Source organism: Callithrix jacchus, chromosome 14 (assembly GCF_049354715.1).
Source record: "Callithrix jacchus isolate 240 chromosome 14, calJac240_pri, whole genome shotgun sequence".
In the NCBI taxonomy this organism is placed as follows: domain Eukaryota; kingdom Metazoa; phylum Chordata; class Mammalia; order Primates; family Cebidae; genus Callithrix; species Callithrix jacchus.
The window spans coordinates 62028045-62055138 of NC_133515.1; the positions used below are offsets into that span (position 1 = coordinate 62028045).

Consider the following 27094-nt stretch of genomic DNA (forward strand, 5'->3'; position numbering starts at 1 on the left):
GGTTTAAAGAATTATGTTTAGCCTATTGCAATTTTGTATACATATACATCTGAGTAAGGTATGTAGTGAGCTATAATTGTATTTTATTACTTTGGATTCTTTTTTCTATTCCAGAGTTAGAAAGTTGCTTTATATTTACTTATTTAATTATTTACTTTCTAAGTTTCTATTCAAATATTTGTTTTTCAAACTCCATGACAGAATTGTGCATGTGTAGTCAACATGAACAAATATGGCAATTTTATTATTTTATTGTAAACAACATGTGTAGGCACCTCTTTACTGCTGCAAAGCAAGCTGATTTACCTTATTTATTGGCTAATGCAACTGACATCATCTTGGATATTCTCTTGATCTATGCCATCCTCTTTGATTTACAAGTGTTCTTGGGTCTTTGTGTGCAATTGTTTGTTGAATGCTGGCAACCAGCATTCTGAGACACCTGGGAGTCTCACTATTTAGCATTTCTACATTAATGTAAACACTCTACTTCCAGTAAAGTAAATTCATTGCCTTTTTCACCTTTACCTTTCCCGTTTTTGATATCTTGGGGTTTCTTCTAGGGGTTTACCTGACTTTTTTTTTCTTTATTCTTCCTTCTTTTCTTTCTCTTTATTTCTAAAAGTATTTTTGGGGACATCAAATGGTTAAAAATCCAAGACAAATTGAAGTCATTTGTAGACCTGAACATATCTCAGAATAGAAATAATTTAGGCTGCTATGTTATTCAAAAACAACAGTATCAGTAAAAGATCTAAGAATTCCTTTTTGAAAAATAATGTAACCTCTATTAATGTAGCAATTCAATTTTAGATTCCTAATTAACTTTAATTCTAAAAGTGGTGTACTGCCTAAAGCTTCAAGGATTAAAAATGATCTAAGTGTGTATTTAAAAAAAATACAATAATTAACTTTTAATTTATTGATTCATTTTTAAGACAGAGCTACTTTATTTAACATCCAGAATATATTTAGAATCTTTTCTTCTCAAAAAACAATATTTAATTATAAATAAATGACAGATGTTTTCTTTTAAATGTTAGTTGATGCTCAGTTTGTAACACTGAAATAATATTCTCACTGAGTGATTTAAGAGGTTAACTTTATATTTTCCTTTAGTTGGAATTTGAAATGTTTGAATTACTTTTTTTAACAAAGAAAATATACATTTTATTTTCACTATTTCGGGGCTTATAAAATCCCAAATTTCAATGAAGCTGCTATTATTATTACTTGACCCACTTCTTTAATAAAATTTCAGTGGTTCTCAGACTCCAGCTTGACATCAGAAACTAAGATAATATTCCTCAGTTAGGAGGAAGTGCCATTAAAGTAAAAGTTTCTGATTGTGATTTTCCTTAGAAAAATTTCAGGAAATAAACCTTTTTTGGCACTCATAGTCTCCTAGGATTGTGGATTTCTATCCACTCTTCCTTGGACATAATTCCTTTTTTGTTCCCAGTGGGTCTTTAATTTCAAAATATCTGGTGTCCACACCCTGGTACCCATCAGTGGTTGCCAATTCCGCCTTAGAAACTTCTTTTTTTCCTAGTCCCTTCTCCATTCCTCTCTCCTTGCCTTATTTTCATTGCTCATCGTGGGACTCCTCACCTTATTTGCTGATCCTATTATTGTCCTCTCCAAATTAATTCTTAATGAAATCTCATTAAATTACTCTCTAAGGAAAAAAAGTTGCTTAATTTTTTCCCAATACATTCCATAAACTCCCCAGCACTATTTGAGATATCTTTTTTCCATTGTAGCTACACTGATGTTCCTGTGATCCTTCCAAACCTTACCCAAGCATTAAATGCCAATTTCTACTTCTTGCTTAGGTTTTTGTTGTTCTTTACAGTTTAATCCATAATTGATGTTCTCACTCTGAGCTATCAATGGAGAAATTTTCAGGTGATATCTAAAAAACTTACCCTTTCTCCCTTCCTTCCTTCCCTCCTATTCCCTTCTTTTTATTTCAAACTTTTGTCTCTTCATCCTTATCATTCCAACTATACTCATACTACACAATATCAGAACTATTATGTACTGGCAGTATTATTATATGCCAGTGTCTGTTGACATTAATTTTCTCTCTTTGTCCTTCAGCTACTGAACTTCCTCAGTTTTGGCTGAATGCTTGGGGCATTAGTTTATTCTTGCCTTGCTCTCAAGGACTACCTGAGACTGGGTAATTTACAAAAAAAAAGAGGTTTAATTGGCCCACAGTTCTGAATGCTGCGCTGGAAGCATGGCCGGGGAGGCCGCAGAAAACTCACAATCATGATGGAAGATGAAGGGGAAGCAGGTAGGTCTTACATAGCTGAAACAGGGAGGAAGCGAGAGCACAAGGAGGTGCTACGCACTTTAAAACAACCAGATCTTGTGAGAACTCACTGTCACTAGAATAGCAAGAGAGAAGTCTACCCTCATGATCCAGTCACCTCACACCAGGCCTTTCTTCCAATATTGGGGATTATAATTCAACATGAAATTTGGGCAAGGACACAAATCCAAGCTTTATTGTTCTATCCCTGGCCTTCCCAAATCTCATGCCCTTCTCACATTGTGGAATACAATAATCCTTTCTCAATATTCCCTCAAGTGTTAAATCATTTCATCATTAACTCAAAAGTCCACAGTCCAAAGTCTCATCTGTGACAAGGCAAATGCCTTCCACCTATGAGCCTGTAAAATAAAAAACAACTTAGCTACTTCCAAGATACAACTGAGGTACAGCCATTGGTTAAATACTGCTGTTCCAAAAAGGAGAAGGTGGCCATAACAAAAAGGCTCCAGGCCCCATGCAAGTTCAGAATCCAGCAGGGCAGTCATTAAATCTTAAAGCTCCATAATAATCTCTTTTGACTCCATGTCTCACATTAAGGCAACATTGACACAAGGGTGGGCTCCCAAGGCATTGGGTAGCTCTGCCTCTGTGTATATGCCAGGGTACGAACCCTGCAGCTGCTTTCACAAGCTGGCGTTGAGTGCCTGTGGCTTTTTTAACACCATGGTACAAGTTGTTGTGCCATTCTGGGATCTGGAGGATGGTGACCACCTTCTCACAGCTCCAGTCAGTTCCCCAGTAGGGACTTTGTGTGGGGGCTCCATCCTCACATTTCCCTTCTGCACTGCCCTAATAGAGGTTCTCCTTGAGGGTTTCACCCCTGCAGTAGACCTCTGCCTAGACACAACTCATTTCCACACATCCTATGAAACCTAGGTGGAGCTTTCCATGCCTCAACTCTTGCCTTCTGTGTACCTGAAGTCTTAACACCATGTGCAAGCTGCCAAGGCTTTACCTTTGCACCTTCTGGACCAGCATCTTGAAATGCATCTGGGTCTTTTTTAGCCATTGCTGGAGTTGAAGTGGCTGGGACACAGTAAGCAGTGTCCCAAGGTTGTCTAGGGCAGAGGGGCTCTGGATCTAGGCCACAAAATTATTCTTGACACCCTAGGCCTCCAAACCCGTGATGGGAAGGGCTGATATAAAGGTCTGTGACAGGCCTTCAAAGACTTTTCCCCTTGTCTTGGCTATTAATATTTAATTCTTTTTCATTAATATTTATATAAATTTCTGTAGCAGGCTTGAATACCTCTCTTGAAAATGTTTTTTTTTCTTACTACCACAGAGCAATGCTGCAAATTTTCTACTGTTTATGCTCTGCTTCCCTTTTGACTATATTTCAGATCATTTATTTGCTCACTAATACAAGAATAGCTGCCAGAAGTAGCCAGGCCATATCATGAATGAACACTTTGCTGCTTAGAAGTTAAATCATCACTCTCAATCTCAAAGTTCTGCAGATCCGTAGGCCAGGGCCACAATGCTTCCAAACTCTTTGCTAACGCAAGACGAAAGTGACCTTTGCTGTATTTCCCAATAAATTCCTCATCTCTATCTGAGACCTCTTTAGCCTGGACTTTATTATCTATATCACCATGAGTATTTTGGTCATAACAATTTAACAAGTTTCTAGGAAATTCCAAAATTTCCATCATCTTTCTCTCTTCTTCTGCCCTCTCCACACTTTTCCAACATCTGCCTGTTACCCAGTTCCAAAGTTGCTTCCACATTTTCAGGTATCTTTATAGCAATGTACCATTCTTGGTACCAATTTTCTGTATTAGTTTGTCCTTGTATTGCTATAAAGAACACCTGTGACTGTGTAATTTATAAATAAAAGAGATTTAATTTCCAGTTCTGTAGACAGTACAGGAAGCATGGCTGTGGAGGCCTCAGGAAACACAAACATAGCAAAGGGAAAGCTGAAGCAGGCATATCTTACATGACTGGAACAGGAGGAAGAGAGATTAGAGGGAGGGGCTACACACTTTTAAACAACCAGATCTAATGAGAACTCATTCACTATTATTAGAATTGGAAGTGAAGGTCCACCCTCATGATTCAGTCACCTCCTACCATGATCCCTCTTCAACACTGGTGATTACAATTCAACATGAGAACTGGGCAGGGACAAAAATCCAAACCATATCACATAGCCACCTTCATGTGGGCACTAAGTTTCAACCACTTTGATATGTGAAAAAGAAATATGTAAGATTTTTAGTTCACATCATTAGTGCACTCCAGTTTTTTTCTTCCCTCTTTAATTCAAAGATTTTCATGATGAATTTTCAAAAAACATTGGTCAGTAGTAAAGATTTATCAGGATACATAGAATCATCTAATAAGCACTTGCTACATACTTGCCATGGGTAAATATCTTACTTGTATTAAATTCTCAGAGCTACCTTTGATATTGTTACTGTGTTTGTTTTTTTCAACTTTGTATAAGAGGATAGTGGCCCAGCAATAATAGGTAATTTTTCTGAGCTCATACAGTTAGTAAGAGAAAGCAGTGGGGTTTGAAATTGTTAACACTAGATTCAAAACCGACACTCTTAACTACTTTTTTTTGCCTCCTCTGACACATAGAATACATAAAATACTTGATTTTCTACTCTGTCTCTGAACTCTCTTCTGATTTTTCTTATTCAAGAGTTTTTCAAATTTTCATTATAGTCACTCTTCTTACTCTACTCACTTAGTTTAAAATTACAATTATGCAAGTATGTTGCAATCTATATATTAATTAATTACTTAGTTTTGACCCAAAGTTCTTTGAGTCAGTATCTGAGAAAAATCTCAATTAGAATATTTTTAATGAATTTCATAATTAATAATGAACACATTGTTCTCCATTTCAAGTTGATTCCATTCCTTGTGTTCTCTATCTCAGTTTATGTCATTGAAATTTATCAACCATTCAAACACCACCCAATCTAGGGGGTTGCCCTGCCCCTTTAACTTGGCATGGCACCACTTACTACATGGGTGTCAGAGGGGGTGACCCCACCCTGATGAACTGGACAGCGTCACCTGGGCCACCAAAACTACAGAGGCACACATGCCCTTTGAGGCCAACTCTGCCCCAAAGCATGCAATGGGAGTGGCAGTTTTAATGATCTTTGAATTACCTGCAGTGTCATCATCTCCTTTTTTTAAAGAATAGCATATGTTTGCAGCCAAATAACTTTGTCATCCTGTCCTGTAGAATCTAAGAAGTCTGACAGCATCCCTGGATTTCTGTGTTATCTCCATCTTTAGTTCAAATTGGCAATGTGTCTGCAGGGGTGGCTAATTCAAGGATAATATCCATATTTATCTTCTTATCACATTTTAAAAATTTCTATGTTCTCTGCAATATAGTCTGAGAATTTTTCAAATCCTTAAGTTCTTATTTTTTTTCCTTAACAATTTCTTCAACTCATTCTCTTATTGCATTTCACAACAAACAGTAGAGACCAAGCTGTTCCTTCAACACTTTACTTAGTAATTTCCTTAGCTAAATGTCCACTTTCATCACTTGCAAGATTTTCCTACCACAAAACACTAGAACATGAGTACAAATCAGACAAGATCTTTGTCACTTTATAATAAAGATAACCATCCCTCCAGTTTCCAGTACCATGTCCCTTATATCTGTCTGAGGCCTCACCAGAATCACTTTTAATATCTATATTTCTAGACTGCCTTTTAACAATCTAGAGATTCTGCCCATTACCAAGTTCCAAAGCTGCTTCTACTCATTCAGATAGCTTTCCCAAGAGTCTACAAAATGATTATTAATCAGAGTTCTCCAGATAAACAGACTATAAGGGATTAGCTTATATTATTATGGAGACTCTAATATTCCACAGAATGCAGGCAGCAAGCTGGAGACAAGGGGAATTGGTGGTATATTTACAGTCAGAGTCATAGGCCTGCAGATCAGGAAATCTAATGTTTTAAGTTCTAGTTCAAGTACAAAGGACTGAGAACTAGGAAAACTGACGGTGTAAGATTCAGCCAATGAGCAGGAGATGACTGATGTCTAGCTCAAGCAGTCAGTCTGGTAGAGAGAACAAATTATTCTTCTCTCTTCCTTTTTGTTCTATTCAGACCTTCAGTGGATTGGCTGATTCTCATCCACACTAGACAGAACAAGCTGCTTTGCTCAGTCTAACAATTCAAATCCTCATCTAATCCAGAAACACTCTCACAGGTGCACTCAGTTAGAAATAGTGTTTAACAAATACCTAGCACCTGGTTACCCAGTAAGTTTACACATAAAATTAACCATCACAACATGGTAGATTCTTTTGTGTGTTCCTATATGTGTATCTCCAAGAGCATCTACAAAAACATTTAGGACAGCAAATATTTGCTGAAACAACAACAACAAAAAACAGAAAAAACAAAAGAGGAAAAAACTGAAATCTTGCTTTGAAAAACATAATTAAGTGGAAACATTTTCCTTATTTTACATAATTATGAATGGAATTTAAGGCTTTCTTTTAATAATTAAAATAATTGAAATTCTCACTATCTGCTCTGAGCAGCAGGTTCTGGCAATGGGTAACTAATTTGGCATAGATAATAAATAGGTTGATAAGACCGTGACCCAAGATGATGGAGGTGGGGAGAAAAAAAAACAAGCATTTTCCTGAGGTTCATGATTTCAGGACTTTGTTAAATTAACTTTATTCTGGGGAATTTTTAATGTTTTATTGGATTAAAGATTGCTTAAATGAAGCAACCCATAAATTGTTGTTTTAATAGAGTCATAATAGAAACACAGCCCAGTCCTAACTGAATCTAGTACTATGTGATAAGTATGAAGTATTTCTAAATTGGTATCTGTTACTAAATTCAAGATAGGTAAAATAACAAGAAAAGTCTATTTCTTAATGCCTTTCTTGAACAGATGTTTTCCTACTTTTGTAAATAAACCATCCAGACAGGTTATGTGAAATGGGTTTTTGCTACCAAAGGTGAATAAAAGGGTAAGTAACATTTGCATGTGGACACCAGTTCCTTTAGGTCCTTGTTGATCCCATGAATATAGAGGTTCCTACTGATGGAATAGATATTTAAAACTGCCCTAACATAAGGTCAGTTGGCTTATGATGCTGCAAGGAAATTTTAACTTACAGAGTAGACATTTTCCTTTAAGACTTTCAAAAAAGTAGATATTGTGTCCTTGGAGAAATATATCTACATGGCTATCTAATTTTTTTTTTGCAGTCTCCAAGTATGTAGAAAAATGTATTTTCTATCCTTTTTTAAAATAATCATTTACACCTACTCCAACTTTTTGTGGTGAATTCCAATGAAGTTAATGGCCTGAAAATGATATATATTGAATATGAAAGAATGTCAGATAGCTTCTTTGAGCTGGAGGAGCCCACATTTTTAAATAAATATATCCTACTTTGCATGTTTTCATTAAGGGCCACTTCAGAATATTTATAAAACTATATTTGTAAATAACATCTGTTGTGTCAAAGTGTAATGTGATTTTTTAAGCCACTTGGTTATAATCTCTGGACATTTCCTTGGAATAGATTACAGTCTTACAAGATTGGAATACAGGGAATGGTCAATTCGTTTCTCAATTTTCTAAGAAATTTTACTAAGGAAGCTATTTTCTTCTCTTTAACCAAGAATGTTGTTGAGATGAGAGAGTTAGGAGAAGCAGGAAAAGAGTGAAGGTAAAAATACTAAAATAATGAGAAAAAGTCCAGAAGAAGAGAAAATAATTGTAGATTCTTATTCATCTAGTAATAACTATCTTTAAAGGCCTTCATAAAAGAAGTTAATTAAAAAGAATTATCAATGCAGAAAGAGCACAAAAGGAATTTAGAAACGTTATTTTAGAAAAATAGCAGTGCGGTGCAAACTGGCAGGTGAAAATGTTACTCGTGTTGCCTAGTGGTGACTGCTGACCATATCCAGGGAATGACACTCATTTTTACTTCATGGTCCATCTGTATTAAGCATCCATGTTAGGACAAAACCCAAGTCTTAATTTATTGATTATCATCAAGGATATGAGACGAGTTAAAGTGATGAAGGACTGGATCAAAGAAGAAAAAATTACTATAGCACTTTACAAGACTTTGACCCCCTGGGTTCTAATTCCAACTTTGCTGCTTTATACCAAATGTATCCTTAAGTAAGTAACTTCAGCTCTCTCTGTACTAATGCTTAACTTTAATAATTAAATTGAAATAAATTACTGGTTTCAATGAAATCCTGAATAATCTCCAGCTTCAATTGTTTAATATTGAATGGTCTTGGCACAGGTTTTTTTAGAATATATCACCCACAACTATGGTGATGACAGCTTCTGTAACACCCTTTCATCATTTCAAAAGGTAACCACTTTAGCTTTGTCTCATTACACCATAATTCCTGAGTGCTGGTTTGGCCTTTATATTTAGTTGGAATTTGTATGTACTCTGACTCAAATTATAGGTTAAATAATGTTAGGAATTAAAACAATCTCATCAATAAAAATATTCCTTCATACCAAAAGAAGAGAGAGCAAAAACATAACATATTACTGGGTAAACATTAACAGATATACATTACAGGGAAGTAGAACAGTGATTATGAATTTATGACAAAATCTCACACATTTTATATAGCAAAGAAGAAGAAAGAAAACAGAATTCTCATATCCCCTCCAGAAACGAAACGCTGCACCTCCTGTCCCCTGTAACTCACAGGGAATTTCAAAACTGTTTTTAAAGATATTTGTTTTTTTTTTGGATGGAGGCTTTATCTGTCTAGGGCTGAAGTGCAGTGTCAACTCACTGCACCCTCCAACTCCCTTGGTCCAAGAGATTCTCCCACCTCAGCCTCCGGAGTAGTTGGGATTACAGGCACATGCCACCCCATCCAGCTTTTTAGTAGACATGGGTTTCACCATATTGGCCAGGATGGTCTGAATTTCCTGACCTTATGATCCACCTGTCTTAGCCTCCCAAAGTGTTGGGATTATAGGCGTGAGCCACAGCAACTGGCCAAGATAAATTCTTACATATATCTGCAAAGTATTTAGCCCATGACTTTAGCAGCATCCCAACACTATAAAAACCAAAGACTAGGCTTAATCCCTGACGTATTTACTTTAAATCTACTCTGTTTCCAAGGAAATACTCTGGAAAAAGAATGAGATAAATTGCTCTATTTGCCCTTTATAACAGAGAAACTTATTTTTATTTTTATAGTAAACCATCTCCTATGGTTTAATTACTTGGGCCTCAACAACAACAAAAAAGAACAAAGGTTGCTGGCTTGTTTGTTATTTGACAGTGAAATTTTCAGGGAAACTCTACATGTAATCACAGAGAATACAGGGCAAATAAAGTAATAACTTGACCCCAAAAAGAAACACGAATGTGGGAATCAGTTATAGTTACTGCATAATGGTGCCACTGGTTACCACTGTCTTTGTTTTGCCCTCTTAATTTGAATTGTGTTTGCTCAAGACCTCCCAGATATTAACATCATATACAAATTTAAAAAGGGTTGCACTTTCTTCATTGTGGTAATTCAGGCTAATGGAAACAAAATGTAAGCTACATTTTGAATTTTAAATTTTCTAACAGCTATAATATAAAAGAAAAAATAGGTAAAATTTTAATAATACATTTTATTTAATCTAACTAAAATATTGCCATTTCATCATGCAATCAATACAAAAATTACTGAGATATTTTATTTTTATTAACAAAGTTTTTGTAATCTGGTATGTGTTACACTGTCAAAACATCTCTATTCACTGCATTCATGTTTGAAATAGTAGCCACTTGCAGCTAGAGGTTACTGTATTGAATAGTGCAGTTCTCTCCAAATTAATTTAAAAAACTTGTGATGCCTACGCGCTGCAATGGTGGTACACATATGAATTCATTCTGAGATTTTTAAGTTATATGCCGATGGGATAACTTTTTTCAATTTCTATTGTGGTTTGTGGGTAATAATTACGAACACCTCTTTTTAGCCCTCATCTTCCAAATCGATGGAGAACATGACACAAATTTCATGTAACGTAGGTCAAAATACCAGCTTCAATTAAAAAAAAAAGAAAGCCGGCCGGGCGCCGTGGCTCAAGCCTGTAATCCCAGCACTTTGGGAGGCCGAGGCAGGTGGATCACGAGGTCAGGAGATCAAGACCATCCTGGTCAACATGGTGAAATCCCGTCTCTACCAAAAATACAAAAAATTAGCTGGGCACGGTGGTGCGTGCCTGTAATCCCAGCTACTCAGTAGGCTGAGGCAGGAGAATTGCCTGAACCCAGGAGGCGGAGGTTGCAGTGAGCCAAGATCGCGCCATTGCACTCTAGTCTGGGTAACAAGAGCGAAACTCCCTCTCAAAAAAAAAAAAAAAAAAAAAAAAAAAAAAAAAAAAAAAAAAAAAAAAAAGGGCAAGCAAGCCACACTGAATGATATGGTTTAAATCTGTGTCTGAACTGTACTTCTCAATCCTGTTCCTCAGCTCTAATTTTGTGACTGCTTGTCTGCATCGTGATGTGTAGAGAATAGTGAGTGAATGCCTACCCAAGCCTATTTCCATTAGAGAAGGGGCTGGGTAAACTGAGTGCTGCAGGGAAGCAGAACCAGGAAGAGCCTTTTTGCATCTTCAGCAATCAAATAACTTTTTCTCTCCTTTTGGAGGAAGGGATTTGGGAAAATTATTTCCCAATATTATTTTACCTTGGAGAACAGAATGGACAAGGAAGTAGCAAATTAGTCCAAATTTTTTAAAGGGAATTAGATTTTAATTATCTTAAAGAATACTAAGTAGCATGTAGTAGAAGGAGGTACACTAAAAAGCTTTTAACTAGAATTATGGGTTATTTTATCTGCAGCACTAAGCAGAGCATGCAGATTTATGTGAGAAAGAGGTATAGTAAAAAGTATTTAACTAAGATTATGAGTGAGTTTATCTGATGTTTTGCCATACCATGTCAGTTAAAAGAAACAAACAAACATTCACATAGCCTATCTTTCTTTCCTGAGTTTCTGTCTTACCCAGAGCACTCAGAAAATCCATCAGAATTTGACTAATTAGACTGTAAAAATAAATGCCCATGGCTAGATGTATGCAGCTGGTGTTACTTACATATTGTTGCCTACAGCTCAGTGAAAATGATTGGCATTTAATGCCCAAGAGCAGAATAGTGGCCAGATCTAAGCTTTTTTATTTTTTGTTTGTTTTTTGCTGAACAATCATTGACAAACTGGGATGACTTAACAAAAATTCTCCCATTTTGCCTCCTTATATAGTTTGATATGTATTAAAAGCAACCTTCCAAATATGTCTGATTTTCCTCCTAAATCATCATAATTTTCAAATCTAATCACTAATCAATCTGAAGTGGAAGGAATTAACATGGATTTCTTTTCTATTAGTTTCTAAGCTTTCCTTTTTTGAAAATAATTAAAAATTTTTACTATGTCAAAAAAAAAAAAGCCACCATCACAATACGACCTGCTATCAGTGAAGTTCAAAGTTGTCTGTTTTGAAAGATGATGAACCATTTGGGAATTGGAAAACTATAGTTCCCAATATTTTAGTATCTTTGGAACACACCATTAGAGCCCTACAAAGCTGAAGCACTGAGAGGAAGGTGGTCCTAGAGACCATGGAAATATTCTTTAAAATTCTTGTAAGGGTTGACTTTGTCAAAATCATGTGTTACTTATTTAATTATGCAATACCCTGAATTTATATTTTTATTCTATCCCCACTGATTATTTGTTAGCATTTTTCCTGAAATCTAAATAAAAATACAGGTTGAGATATATAGCTAAGTGTGAAATAAAGGCATTGACCTCTCTAAAACTGAAAAAAATACATAGTGGGGGTTGGCTGAGATGGCTGATTAGAAGCAACTAAGGTTCACAGGCTGCTGTCTTTGCTATTTCACAGGCTTCATTTGGTGATACCTCCAGGTATCAGAGGGACCAAGGCAACTAGGATCTGGAGCAGACCACCACCAAACTGCAGCAGCCCTGTGGAAAAGTGGCCTGACTGTTAAAAAAAAGCATCAACAATAACATCAACAAAAAAGACCCCACAAAAACCCCATTCAAACGTCAGCTATCACAGAGATTGAAGATCGATAAGGCCACAAAGATGAGAAAAAAAATCAGTGCGAAATTACTGAAAACTTAAAAGGCCAGGGTGTCTCTTCTACTCCAAATGGCTGCAATACCTCTCCAGCAAGGGCAGAGAACTGTGCTGAGGCTGAGATGGCTGAATTGACAAATGTAGCCTTCAGAAGGTAGACAATAATAAACTTTGCTGAGCTAAGGAGCATGTTCTAACCCAATACAAAGAAGCTAACAATCATAGTAATACAATACAGCAATGGATAACCAGAATTTTCAGTTTAGAGAGGAGCATAACTGACTGGATGGAGCTGAAAACACAACACTAGAACTTCACAATGCAATCACAAATCTCAATAGCAGAATAGACCAAGAGGAGGAAAAAGTCTCAGAGCTTGAAGGCTATCTTTGTGAAGTAAAACAGGCAGATAAGATAAAAAGGAAGAACCAAAACCTCTGAGAAATTTGGGATTATGTAAAAAGACCATACCTATGACTGATTGGGGTATGTGAAAGAAATGGGGAGAATAAAACCAGGTTGGAAAACATACTTCAGGGTGTCAGCCAGGAGTCCTTTCTCCACTGAGAAAGACAAGCCAATATTCAAATTCAGGAAATCCAGACCACCCCAGTAAGAAAGTCCATTAGAAGATCAACCCCAAGACATATAGTTCCCAGATTCTCAGAGGTTAAATGAAAGAAAAAATGTTAAGGGTAGCCAGAGAGAAAGGCCAGATCACCTACAAATGGAAGCCTATTGGGCTAACAGCTGACTTTTCAGCTGAAACCCTGCAAGCCAGAAGAGAATAGGGGCCAGTGTTCAATATTCTTAAAGAAAAGGATTTCCAACCCAGAATTTCATATCCAGCCCAACTAAGCTTCAGAAGTGAAGGAGAAAAAAGATCCTTTTCAGACAAGCAAATGCTGAGGAAATGTGTCACCACCAGGCCTGCCTTGCAAGACTTACTGAAGGAAGAACAAAATGTGGAAAGTAAAAACCATTACCAGCCATTACAAAACCACATGGAAGCACACAGGCCAGTGACACTATGAAGCAACCACATAAACAAGTCTGCAAAATAACCAGCTAGCATCATGATGACAGAACCAAATTTACACATAACAATATTAACCTTAAATGTAAATGGGCTAAATGCCCCAATTAAAAGACATAGAATGGTAAGCTGGATAAAGAGTCAAAACCCATTGGTATGCTATCTTCAAGAGACCCATCTCACATGCAGAGACACATATAGGCTCAAAATAAAGGGCTGGAGGACAATTTACTAAGCAAGGGGAAAACAGAAAAACCAGGGATTGCAATCTTAGTTTCTGACAAAACAGACTTTAAACCAAGATTTAAAAAAAGATGAAGGGAATTATGTAATGGTGAAGGGTTCAATTCAACAAGAAGTGCTATTTTAAATATATATGCAAACAACACAGGACCACCCAGATTCATAAAGCAAGATCTTAGAGACCTACAAAGAAACTTAAACTCCCACACAATAAGAGTGGGAGACGTTAACATCCCACTGACAATATTAGACAGATTATCAAGATAGAAAATTAACAAAGATATTCAAGATGTAAAATCAGCTCTGGATCAAGTGGACCTGATAGATATTTACAGAAATCTCTACCCAAGCAACAGAATATACGTTCTTCTCAATGCCACATGACACTTATGCCAAAATTGACCACATAATCAGAAGTAAAACACTAGTCAGCAAATGCAAAAGAACAGAAATTGTAACAGTCTCTCAGACCATAACACTATCAAATTAGAACTGAAGATTAAGAAATTCACTCAAAACCACACAATTACATGAAAATTTAAAATCCTGTTTCTGAATGACTCCTGAGTAAATAATGAAATTAAGTCCAAAATCAGTAAGTTCTATGAAACTAATGAACGAAGAGAAAACATACCAGAATCTCTGGATTGCAGCTAAAGCAGTGTTAAGAGGGAAATTTATAGCACTAAATGCCTGCATCAAAAAGCTAGAAGGATCTGAAATCAATAACCTAATATCACAATTAAAAGAAATAGAGAACCAGGAGCAAACAAACTGCAAAGCTAGCAGAAGACAAGAAATAACCAAGATCATAGTGGAACTGAAGGATATAGAAACACAAAAACCCCTTGGGAAAAAAAATCAATAAATCCTGGAGCTGGGTTTTTGAAAAATAAATAAAATACACTGCTAGCTAGACTGATAAAGAAGAAAAGAGAAAATCATATAGGTGCAATAAGAAATGATATGCATATGGGGAATATGACCATTGACCCCACAGAAATACAGCCAACCATCAGAGAATATTATAAATACCTCTATGCACATAAACTCAAAAATCTGAAAGAAATGGATGAATTATCGGAAATATACACTCTCCCAAGATTGAACCTACAAAGAAATTAAATCCTTAAGTAGACCAATAATGAGTTCTGAAATTCAGGCAGCAACAAACAGCCTACCAACCAAAAAGAAGCCCAGGAACAGATGGAGTCACAGCTAAATTCAGGCAGAGGTACAAAGAAGAGCTGGTACCATGTATATCTAAACAATTCCAAGCAATCAAAAAGGAGCGACTCTTCCCTAACTCATTTTAGGAAGCCAGCATCCTCTTGATATCAAAACCTGGCAGAAATACAACAAAAAAAGAAAACTTCAGGCCAATATCCATGATGAACATTGATGAAAAATCCTTAATAAAATACTGGCAAACTAAATCCAGCAGCATATCAAAAATCTTATCCACAAAAATCAAGTTGGCTTCATCCCCAGGATGCATAGTTGGTTTAATATATACAAATGAGGAAATATAATCCATCACATAAACAAAACTAAAGACAAAAATAATATGATTATCTCAATAGATGCAGAAAAGGCCTTCAATAAGTGCAACATGCCCTCATGTTAAAAACTCCCAATAAATTAGTATTGAAACAAACCTTGAAATAATAGCCATATATGACAAACCCACAGACAATATCATACTGAATGGACAAAGCTGGAAGAACTCCCCTTGAAAACAATGCCAGAAAAGGATGCCCTCTCTTGCCACTCCTATTCAACATAGTAATGGAAGTTCTGGCCAGGAAAATGAGGCAAGAGAAAGAAATAAAGAGTATGCAAATGGGAAGAGAGGGAGTCAAATTATTTTAATTTGTAGATGATATGATGGTAGGTCTAGAAAACCCCATCATCTCAGCCCCAAAGCCCCTTAAGCTGATAAACAACCTCAGCAAAGTGTCAGGATACAAAATCAATGTGCGAGAATTGCTAGCATTCCTATATAGCTACAACAGGCAAGCAGAGAGCCAAATCATAAATTAACTCCTTTTCACAACTGCTATAAAGAGAATAGAATACCTAGTAATACAGCTAACAAGGGAAGCGAATGACCTCTTTAAAGAGAACTATGAACAACTGCTCAAGGATATCAGAGAGGACACAATCAAATGGAAAAGCATTTCATGCTCACGGATAGAATCAATATTATGAAAATGCCTGTATTGCCCAAAGTGACTTACAGATTCAGTGTTATTCCTATTAAACTATCATTGACATTCTTCACAGAATTAGGAAAAACTATTTTAAAATTCACATGGAAACAAGAAAGATGAAATAGCTAAGACAATCCTAAGCAAAAAGAACAAAGCTGGAAGCATCACACTACATCACTTCAAACTATACTACAAGACTACAGTGACCAAAATAGCATGTTGTTGGTACAGAAGCAAACACACAGACCAATGAAACAGAATAGAGAACTTGGAAATAAGACTGCACACCTATAACCATCTGAACTTTGACAAGTCAGACAAAAACAAGGAATGAGGAAATAGGACTCCCTATTTCATAAATGGTGCTGGGAGAACTGGCTAATGATATGTAGAAAATTGAAAAAGTAACTCAAGGTGGATTAAAGACTTAAATATAAAGCCCCAAACTATAAAAAACCCTAGAAGAAAATCTAAGCAATACCATTCAGGACATAGGCATGGGCAAAGATTTCATGACAAAAATGTTAGAATTGCAAAAAAAACCCAAAAATTCACTAATGGGATCTAATTAAACTGAAGACCTTCTGCACAGCAAAAACAAAACAAAACAAAAACACAATTACATGAAAACTGAACTATCATGAGAGTGAACAGACAATCTACAGAATGGGAGAAAGTAACTGCAATCTGTCTATCTGAAAAAAGTTTAATATCCAGCATATAAAAGGAACTTAAACATATACAAGAAAAAGCAAACATCCCCAGTAAGAAGCAGACAAAGAACATGAACAGGCATATCTTAAAAAAAGACATTCATGCAGCCAACAAACATAAGCTGAACATCACAGATCATTACAGAAATGCAAATCAAAACCACAACGAGATACTATCTCACACCAGTCAGAATGACACGTATTAAAACGTTAAGAAACAACAGATGCTGGTGATGTTGCAGAGAAAACCATAAAATTTTACACTGTTGGCAAGAGTGTAAATTAGTTCAATGATTGCAGAAGACAGTGTGGTGATTCCTCAAAGATCTAAAAATACCATTTGACCCAGCAATCCCTTTACAAGGTATATACCCAAAGGAATATAAGTTATTCTGTAATACAGGTACATGTCTGTGTATGTTCAGTGCAGCAGTATTCATAATAGCAAAGACATGGAATCAATCCAAATGCTCATCAATGATAGATTGAATAAATAAAATGTGGTACATATAAGTCATAGAATACTACACAGCCATAAAAATGAATGAGATCATGTCCTTTGCAGGTACATGGATGCAGCTGGAAGCCATTATCAGCAAACTAATGCAGGAACAGAAAAATAAACACTGCATGTTCTCACTTGTAAGTAGAAACTTAATGATGAGAACACATAGATACTTGGTGAGGAACAACATACACTGGGGCCGGTCGGGGGTGAAGAGAGGGAGAGCATCAAGAATAGCTAATAGATAATGGACATAATACCTACCTGAGGAGATGATCTGTGCAGCAAACCACTCTGCACACATTTACCAATGCAACAAACCTGCACACCCTGCCCATGTACCCCGGATCTTAAAAGCTGGACAAAAAAGGCCAACCCCACCCCACAAACATAGTGGTTTTCCCAGAGAGAGGATCAATTTGGGTCCTAGTCAAAGAGCTGACAGGAAACCTCACCTGTCAATACTGATCTGCTTGTGTGAGCACTGCACTGATTTTGTCTTTCCAGTAATGGAGATCACTGTGAAACTTATGAAATATTTGGATAGAGTTCATAAAAATACTAATTCATTTTAACAGTCATTTTTTGCATTCCTACTATATGACACACACTTCAAGTATGCTGGTGATAACAAAACAAAATATTCCATTCTGACACCAAGGATCTTAAATTATGTCCAATAGACTATAATAAATATGTGAGCAAAATATTACGTCAATACAATAAAGAAAGATATTTCACTCAAAAAACATCTCCAGAAACATTCTTTGGAAACATGCAATGGGAAAAAATTTTGCTGTTTTTTAGTGGGGCACAGATAGACTGATTTCCAAAGTAAATCTCTGGAAGGAAAAGCACTCATAGTAATTTTCAGATAATCCCTCATATAATTTGCCCAAATATCTAATTAATTTAGTCAAAAACATCTATTCCTTGTAATAATATAGACAAAGCTTAAATACCTCATAAGCTCAGTGTCCTATAAATTACCTAGTGCCTGACAAATAAAAAATATATTTCAATATTTGGCATTATGTACAAAAAGCACCTCATATATTTAGACTGGTTGACTGAGTTAGGGGAGGGAAGGACTGGGGAGGGGAGTGGAGAGGTGAGGGCAGAGTGAAACCAAATCCCTCCTGTTTAATGGTCTCATCTGACCCAGGGCCAGGCTGCCAATATAACACTCTCAAGTAGAGGAATAAGGATAATGGAATTATTAACACATATTGAAAGGATGCTTTCAGACAGAATTTATATTACACCTGTTCAGAATTGTGGTACAGATATTGATTAGTGTTTTAAGTGGCAAAACAGTGATACAGTTACTGAAGAACAATTCACATCAGAAATTTAGTTACAAGGAGTTAAATACTATAATGTGAAAGATAAGCTAAATGTGCTGTATAATTTTTTTTTTTTAAATACAATTTCAAGTCAGCTCACTGTGACCTTCGTCTCCTAGGTTCAAGCGTTTCTCCTGCCTCAGACTCCCAAGTAGGTGGGATTACAGATGCCCACCTCCATGCCTAGATAAATTTTGTATTTTTAGTAGAGATGAGGTTTCACCATGTTCGGCAGGCTGGTCTCGAACCCTGACTTCAGGTGATCCACCTGCCTTAGCCTCCCAAAGTGCTGGGATTACAAGTGTAAGTCATCACACCCTGCCCTGAGTAATTTTTTAATATTTTTCCTATACTTTATAATCATTTTATAGTATCCCTGGCTATACCCCAGTAGAGTAAAACTTTTCAAGAAGAACTTAATATAGGTGTACTGGATTAAACATTCAAATATATGTTTTTAGCCAAAATTGGTTGCATTTAGTAATGTTAGATCTTCATGTTCATTTGAAAACAAGTTACTTACAAAAGCATTAATTCATTTTTTCAAGAATGACTCTAATTCTTACTAATATGACTCCAGAAATATCTTTAGTGTCACAGTCTATTTAATTTTTGCTTCCCTGCTCTTTCGTTACACACAAGTACACCTATATATAAAATGAGGCCCTCATAGCAGTAGAAGCTCACCTTAAATGTGCATATCATGAACAGTGCTTACTGCTCAACTTCATATAGAAAAAAGTATCTTAACTGCTGGATTGTGGCTAGTTTTTAAACATTTGCAACTTACTTAAACAAGATATTTTCCATTGCTCCCTTAATTTTTCTAAGTGGAAGGGAATCAAGCCATACATAAGCTAATTTCTATTACACAAAATTTCCCCTTTGCTGCTAACAGGTAAGCTTTATCAAGACAAGGACATTTTTGTTTTGTTCTCTGTTTTATTTGAAGTTCCTAGAACCACGCTCAGTGCATAGTGCTCCATAAATACTTATTGATAGACAAAATGAAGCTGACAGTTGAGCAAAGACACAAAAGTGGTAAGAGAATAAATCATGAGGATATCTACAGCAAACTTGATTCAGAAGGAGGGAACAGAAAGTGAGAAAAGTCGACAGGAGTCATGAGCAGCAAAGATACCAGCGTAGCTAGAAAGAATGAGTGATGATGGCAAAGTCATAGAAAAGTAAATCAATGATGGAGCTAAATTTGAAGCAAAACAATCTGGGTTAGATCAGGTGTTCTTAACTCTTAAATTCAGACCAATATCCAGCTCTCTCATTTATGAGCTATATTAATTGGAGCAAGGTTCAGGAATACACTCAAGCTCAGTATTCTCAGTAGGGTTGAGGTAACTACCTCATAGAAATATTATAAAAGTTGAAGTGCTGTAGTGTAAAGCACCTTGCAAATGAATTAATAAATACTGGACTCCTTTTCACCCATGTCCATCCCAGTATTTGTTGGGTGCCCTGCAGTGGTTTGGGTCAGAGAAGAACTCCAAAAATACTACAAAAGTATATCTGCCACCAGTCCCCAAATGTAAACCTGAGAACCATTAGCATATGTAACCTACCAATCTGATGTCAGATAATATTCTGAAGGATTATGAGGAAATAATAAAGTCCCAAACTCGGGTCAAAAACAGCTGGCATTTGACCAATTGTCTAATCAGGGAATTACCCAGGGATGGACAAGAAATTTTGAGTAATGACTTAGCCTGCTGTCATCCTCCAGATAACTGAGTTTCCCATTTAAGAAGGATCTGTGGTGAGAGATAAGGACCCAGGGCAAAGATAATCCTAATTACAATCCTAGACAGGGGACCTCCACTTTATACTGGAAGTTCAATGCCAGTTGTATTCCTTATGCTTCTCTTTAGCTCACATGGAAGAAAGTAATCATTTGCTTACAGCATTGGAAATTAACCTTTGTATGTAGAGTATGGAGACTCAACAACATCAAGTAAAATTTAAAGGATTAGAGGCCTTTAATATGAAATTTCTAACTTCCAATAACCCAGCATATTTTCATATTATAATAATAATACATATTGTGGTCAGCATAAAAGATATTCAGAAAATCACATTTCCATATTTTCTATATTTCAAAATGTATGTCTGTGCATAAGTCTTGCTCTCCCGTTAGAGAGCAAACTCATTAAACAATGATTTTCCTGCCAAAGACACTCCTTCCCATCCCTAACACAGTGACATCACCAATCACACTTCTATGTTGAAGAAACTTACTATTTGATTGGCTCTCTGCAAGGAAAAAAATTTCCTGGTTTGTATGAAAAATCCTGAAGAAGAGGAATGCAGTCAAGGAATGACAATCAGGGCTGCCATCCATCAGGTTTAGGAGGTGCTGTGTTGAGAGCCCACAATATATTTAGATGTCTTGGAAAGTGTTTTAATTTCTATTAATATCAGCAAAACTAAAGATTTATATTGAAGAAAATGCTTTAAAATATGGTATTCATATATTCTATATATTAATATAGAGGAAGGAGTACATTCAGGCAAATATGCCGCTGTATGCCACTATATGTCACAGTGTGACTCTGAACTCAATATACGTTCCATGTTTAGAATGGAAACATTGCCATGGGTTCTAGTACAGCTCTGCCATGGCCATCTACGAAAAATATAACTTAACTTCTATTAAAGGTCATCAAAAAGGCAGGCAGCCATACAGGGAGGAGGCAGAGTTAGACTGGTACAAACACCATCAGCCTAGAAAACCAGAGACCCTTTGATCCCAGTTGGAGCCCTGCCTTCTTTTGGTCTGTGAGCCTGAACCACAGCTCTGCCCATCCCATCTGCTTTTAAACTGGACTTGGCAGCCTAGCTTTTGTAATGCTGAGTTTTTAACTTCAATTTGCTGCCTTTACCTCGCTCCAATTTGTATTTTCAAGTTACAGATCTGATCTTTAGGCTGGAAATCAAAACTGAAATTCTCAGAAATTCCTTTATAGAGTAGTTATGTAGTATTTAAACATGTCCCTAGTTTAACCACCAAGCCATAACAGCTTTGCAGGAATGGGTCGTGCTTCAAGTCCTGATACTGCGTATGAAAGAAAGTACTGTTTCTAAAAACGGATCTAATTTTAGCATAAAACAAACTACTACTTTGCTAAGCTCTCCAAAGTTCACAATATTTCTATTCTGCTCTAATCAGGGGAAAGCTTAGGATTGGTGTTATTTCAAGTTACTAATTTTTAATTATTATTCCATAATACCAGCCCTTCCCCTACTGTAGGTGAATAAAGCTTGAAAAAAAATACACACACACACACACACACACACACGGAGAGAGAGAGGGAGAGTATTTTCTTAATATATGTTTTTAATTTTTGTGGGTACACTGTAGGTGCATATATTTATAGGGTACGGGAGATGTTTTCATACAGGTATGCAATGTGTAATAATCACAACATGGCAGATGAGGTTTCTATCCCCTCAAGCATTTATCCTGGGTGTTACAAACATGCCAGTTATACTCTTTTAGTTACTTAAAAATGTAAAATTAAATTTTCACTGACTATAGTTATCCTGTTTTGCTATCAAATACTAGGACTTATTTATTCATTCCAATTTTTTTTGTACATATTAACCATCCCCACCACCTCCTCACCCCATCAATACCCTTCTCAGTCTCTGGTAACCATCCTTCTACCCTCTACCTCCATGGATTACTATTTTTTTTCAATGGACATAAGAAATCAGGCCTGAAAAGGTTAATTCTAGAAGATAGGCTTATTTTATTTTATTCATTGTTATTAATTTAGTCAGGTACTCAGTCAGCAAATCATACTTAATATATTCCATGCCAAGTATGCCTTACTTCTTTAGTTTTGTTTATTTTGTACTATTTCTGTCTTATACCTGAGGTATTACTGTGCTCTGAATGATACTTTATATCAAACTTTATGTTAACCATCCTTGATAAGCATGAAGAAAACTTAGTTTACATCACTCTGAGGAGGGGGCTTCTGTAGATTTGATGGATGTTGTAAATCAGACTTATTGGTTTTAATGCATAAGTCTTGCCCTGTTTCCCTGGGTTTGAGATAGGAAATCTGTAATGGTTTATACTGCTGGATCAACAATGGTCTATACTGCTGGGTCAGTGGGTCAGTGCCTGTAAGTGCGAATTCAGAGAAGGAAATTCAAAATAGTAAAGATAAGTCAGACAAATAGAAGGTAAAAATTAGATAAGTTTGGCATTTTTCAATTTTTTAGGAACTATACATATTTTAAGGCATGCAAAGAGAGGACACCCATTAATAAATATTATTTTTTATTATCCAGAATAAGATATGAAGTGAAATCTTTTATTTGCCATGGAAGAGGAAGAAAGGGCTGGAATATTTTCTAGGGACATTTTACAACCTCAGTCTGGAGCTGACATACTACTTCTACTGACATTTTTCTAGCCAAAATTTGTCATGTGACCTCCTATTGTTTTCTGGGGCTAGAGAGTATCATTCTTATATCTAGGGTAGGGTTGTCAGAGTTAGCAAACGAATATGTAGATCATGAAGATGAATTTGAATTTCAGATAAACAACAATAATTCACCTACGCTAAAATTTATCCATTGTTTATCTGAAATTTAAATTTAACTGGTTGTCTTGTTTTTTACCTGACAGCCCTCCCACAAAAGAAAAAAGCCTTAGGAAGCCTTAGTAATGGTTATTTCAATTCTCTAATCAAATGCTCTCAGAAATTTTCTTTTGTCTGGGGAAAATATATATTTTTTGCCCCAGGGGATTTCATCTAGCAGCCCTTACAGTACACCACCTTGGCCCTGTCTTGTGTCATTGAAAAATCTGTTTACTAGTTTCATTTCATAAATTCTGTTGTTTTCTAATAGCACTTTTTATTTTATTTTTTTTAAAAAGCATGGCTTGAAAACTGGAATTACAGCTACCTATAAGATGGTAGAAAAAAACTTAGCTGCTAAAGTGTGTCCTGAGGAGTTTGTAGGCACCTGTTGACTCTTGTTGAAGGGCAGAGTTTGACTCAGGGAAATAGCACAACTTGCCCCTGAGGCTCTACTCCATGAACAGAGCAAAGTTTAGAATGGATGAGCAGCTTTGAAGACACACCAGAACAGAAGCAGTAGTTCAGGGAATTGAACTTTTAGAGACTAGCTTAAAAAGTTGGTCCAAAGAGATATGCATGAACGTGAATTTTAGAAGAAATGATTTAAGGATGGTGGGAGAAATGTCTGGGGAGAAGGAGGTGAGAGGATAGGTCATACATTCAAGAAAGACCATACATACCAAGACCATTTTTGTGGTTTGGGGGAGAATTAGTTTCTAAACTTCTATAATTAGATAAGAGACAAAATGAATATAAAATCAAAGGTATAAGTGCTTAATAATTATTAGCCCTTAATTACTTGTATTGATTCCAAGATAGATTTCTTTTCCCCACAGTCAAACCTTTCTTAAATTCAGATGTACCTTAAAATCTATGAAGTCTTAAAATTGTCTGCTGCCAGGTGGTAGTCGTGACTTAGTGGTCTACACAGTTTCCTTTGACACCTTTTATAATATCGAGTAATTGCACCAACATGTCTATTACAGGAAAAACAATTACATTGATAAACCAACCATTACTAAATAGCTTGCAAAAAATATGGTAGTGCAAAGGGAGCAGGTAAAAAATAAAATTCTTACATGTTAGTCCTAGCAATGACCACAAGCGTATTTATAGAATGATCCCCTCTTACCCCCATTTCAAAATTCCTACTCATCTGGGGAGGTTGCAAGTGAGCCATGAAATGGGTTTGGAGCCAAGAATACCTGAAATATCAGATCTTGAATAACTCCCTACAACAGACTGAATGTTCATGTTAATATTCATATGTGGAAACCTAATCCCCAATGTGATGCTATTTGGAATGTGATGGATGATATTTGGATGTTCGGCCTCTGGAAGATCATTAGGTCATGAGGGTTACTGAAGGGATTAGTGCCTTTACCAAACAGACCACAGAGAGTGCCCTCATTTCTTCTGCCAAGTCAGGACACAAGAAGACTGCTATATTCGTCTGTTCTCGTGCTGCCATAAAGAAATATCCAAGACTGGGTAATTTATAAAGAAACGATGTTTAAATGACTCATAGTTCTGCATGGCTCAGAAACCTCAGGGAATTTACAATCATGATGGAAAGTGGAGAGGAAGAAAGGTACTTTATAAGGCAGCAGAAAGAAGAAGTGCTGAGCAAAAGGTGAAAGCCCCTGATAAAACCATCAGATCGCATGAGAACTCATTCACTATTATGAGAACAGCATGGGGGTTATGTCCTCATGATTCAATATCCTCCCACCAGATCCCTTCAATGACACTTGGGGATTATGGGAACTAAAATTCAAGATGAGATTTGGGCAGAGTCACTGCCATCTATGAAGTGGAAGAGGACCCTCACCAAAACCTGATTATGCTGGCATCCTGATCTCAGACTTCCAGCCTCCAGAACTGTGAAAAATACATTTCTGTCATTTATAAGCCTCTCACTTTATGCTATTTTGTTATAGCAGCCCAAATAAACTGACTGAGAGTGGAATCTGTTTTGTCTTTTGCTTCAGTCACAATTTTCCTATTTCAATTGAACCAAAGTACACAGTTTACTTACTGTAACAGCAGTAGTTTTGGTAGTCAACATATTTTGAGGAAATTAGGAAAAGGGTTATCATCCAGTATAAATGGAATAACACATGTAAAGTACCAAGAATGTGGCCTACCACAACATTGATAAATGTTATCATTATACTTGATTTATTTATTACATCATCATTCAACATAAATACTTTCTTTTTCTCCCAACTCTACCAATCTGCTCAAGATCCTGGACAAATTCTTCTAGTCACTACTACTGATTATTTTTCTTGCACATCTTCCTCCTTCCCCTTTTTGTGAACACATTTGTATACTCCTTAACTACGTTCTAATTACGTTTTGTATGGAATCCAAATTTCATAATTTCTGGGTCTCCATCTTGACGGTCCTCCAGAGAGCTCTACCTCCTCAATCTCATTTGACACATTGTCTAGACAGGTTTAAATTCTAGCTCCATGTATTCCTAACGGAAGAAGTGCAATTCTCACATCTGTGAAATGGCAATAGTAATTATACTTATTTCAAAAAGTTGTGAAGATTAAATGATAAGAATGCTTGATACTTAAATGGTACTAAATAAATACTAATTCTTACCACAACTCTTAGTGCCAGATACTGTCAAATCTTGGCACCTTTATGTACCTTCTACCCAATTGTGTTTTCAATTCCTCAAAAACAGCAAATATAGTCTATGTGAGTCCCAGCACCATGCTTTTAATTTAATGTGTTAAGCTAACACTTAGGTCTGCTAATCTGGGGATTTAAAATGCATGGCATGATCTGGGGATCCTTGTGGTAATAGAACTCTCTGTATCTCAACAGCATCAATGTCAGTATCTTGGTTGTGATATTGTACTATCATTTCATAAAATGTTATCATTGGGTAAGCTGGTAAGAGATACACAGGATTTCTCCAGGTTATTTCTTACAACCACATTTAAATCTACCATTCTCTCCAAATAAATTTTAATTAAAAAATATATTGCACATTGACCATAGTCTTTTTGTGTTTTATTGTGATGATAGCTTTCGTTTTTATTTTAAACGAACTGAAGGGTTATAAATAAAATTACCTTTAGTAAAATAAACTAGAAATAATAAAGCAAAATTATTTAAGTACTGATCCATGTAAGTACATTTGCCTCTTTTTGTAAACTCCTAAAACCATTTAATTCATCTAAAATTGTTGGGCACTTGGGAGTTGTATATACCCAGCAGTTCTTGTTAGAGTTTGTGAGTTTAAATTTTCACTTCCTTTACCAATTTAATGCCTTATTTGCTATTGCCGGCTCCTCTCCTCAGGAGTCGTTTCACTTTCCCAAGCATTTTATCACCTCACACACAACCCATCTGTAGTGTTCTAGGCCAATTGTAGCAGAAGAGAGCTGTGCCAAGCCCTCTGTGGATTCAGGCACCTTCCTCTCTGCCCTTGAGCACCTGGGCCTTCTGGAAATGTCTTTATCTTTTGTTCTTTCTCAATGAAATACAAAACAGCTTTAATCATGCAGTGCCAATGTGAACAAAAGAAGCCAAAGCGATTAGAAGTTTCAGTTTACAAGGATCTCAACTGTCACTTCGGATAGCTTGTGTGGAGGACCCTAACTGATGCTTGAACATGACAGACGCATCTCTGCAGCTGCTGTGTCCGTGAGATGAAGGCAGGTGTTATGATCTCAGCTCACATCTTCTATCATTTCTGGTGTCCTCTTATATTATTATTTGAAGTGTATGTCTACAACATCCAGGATACATTTCATCACTAGCTATTGTTCTATGTATTTGCACATAAAATGCGGGCACCAGGGGTTTTATAATGTAACTTTGAGTTCAAGTACTTTACTAAAAGTTGTGCTCACAGTAAATATGGCCAGGATTGCTACTTGTCATCTGTGGAGAATAGTATTTCTATTTGAAATAACAATAATAATACCAAATATCG

The 27094-nt window shown here is 36.2% G+C and overlaps 1 long non-coding RNA gene across 1 annotated transcript in view; it reads left to right on the forward strand.

Moving 5' to 3' along the window:
• LOC128929631 (uncharacterized) overlaps nt 1-26020 on the forward strand; it is a 133787-nt gene extending 107767 nt beyond the window's left edge. Inside the window, exon 3 of the long non-coding RNA XR_008476387.2 lies at nt 12267-26020. This is a non-coding gene — a long non-coding RNA (uncharacterized LOC128929631). The remainder of the gene's footprint in view (nt 1-12266) is intronic.
• The last annotated feature ends 1074 nt before the right edge of the window (nt 26021-27094 follow it).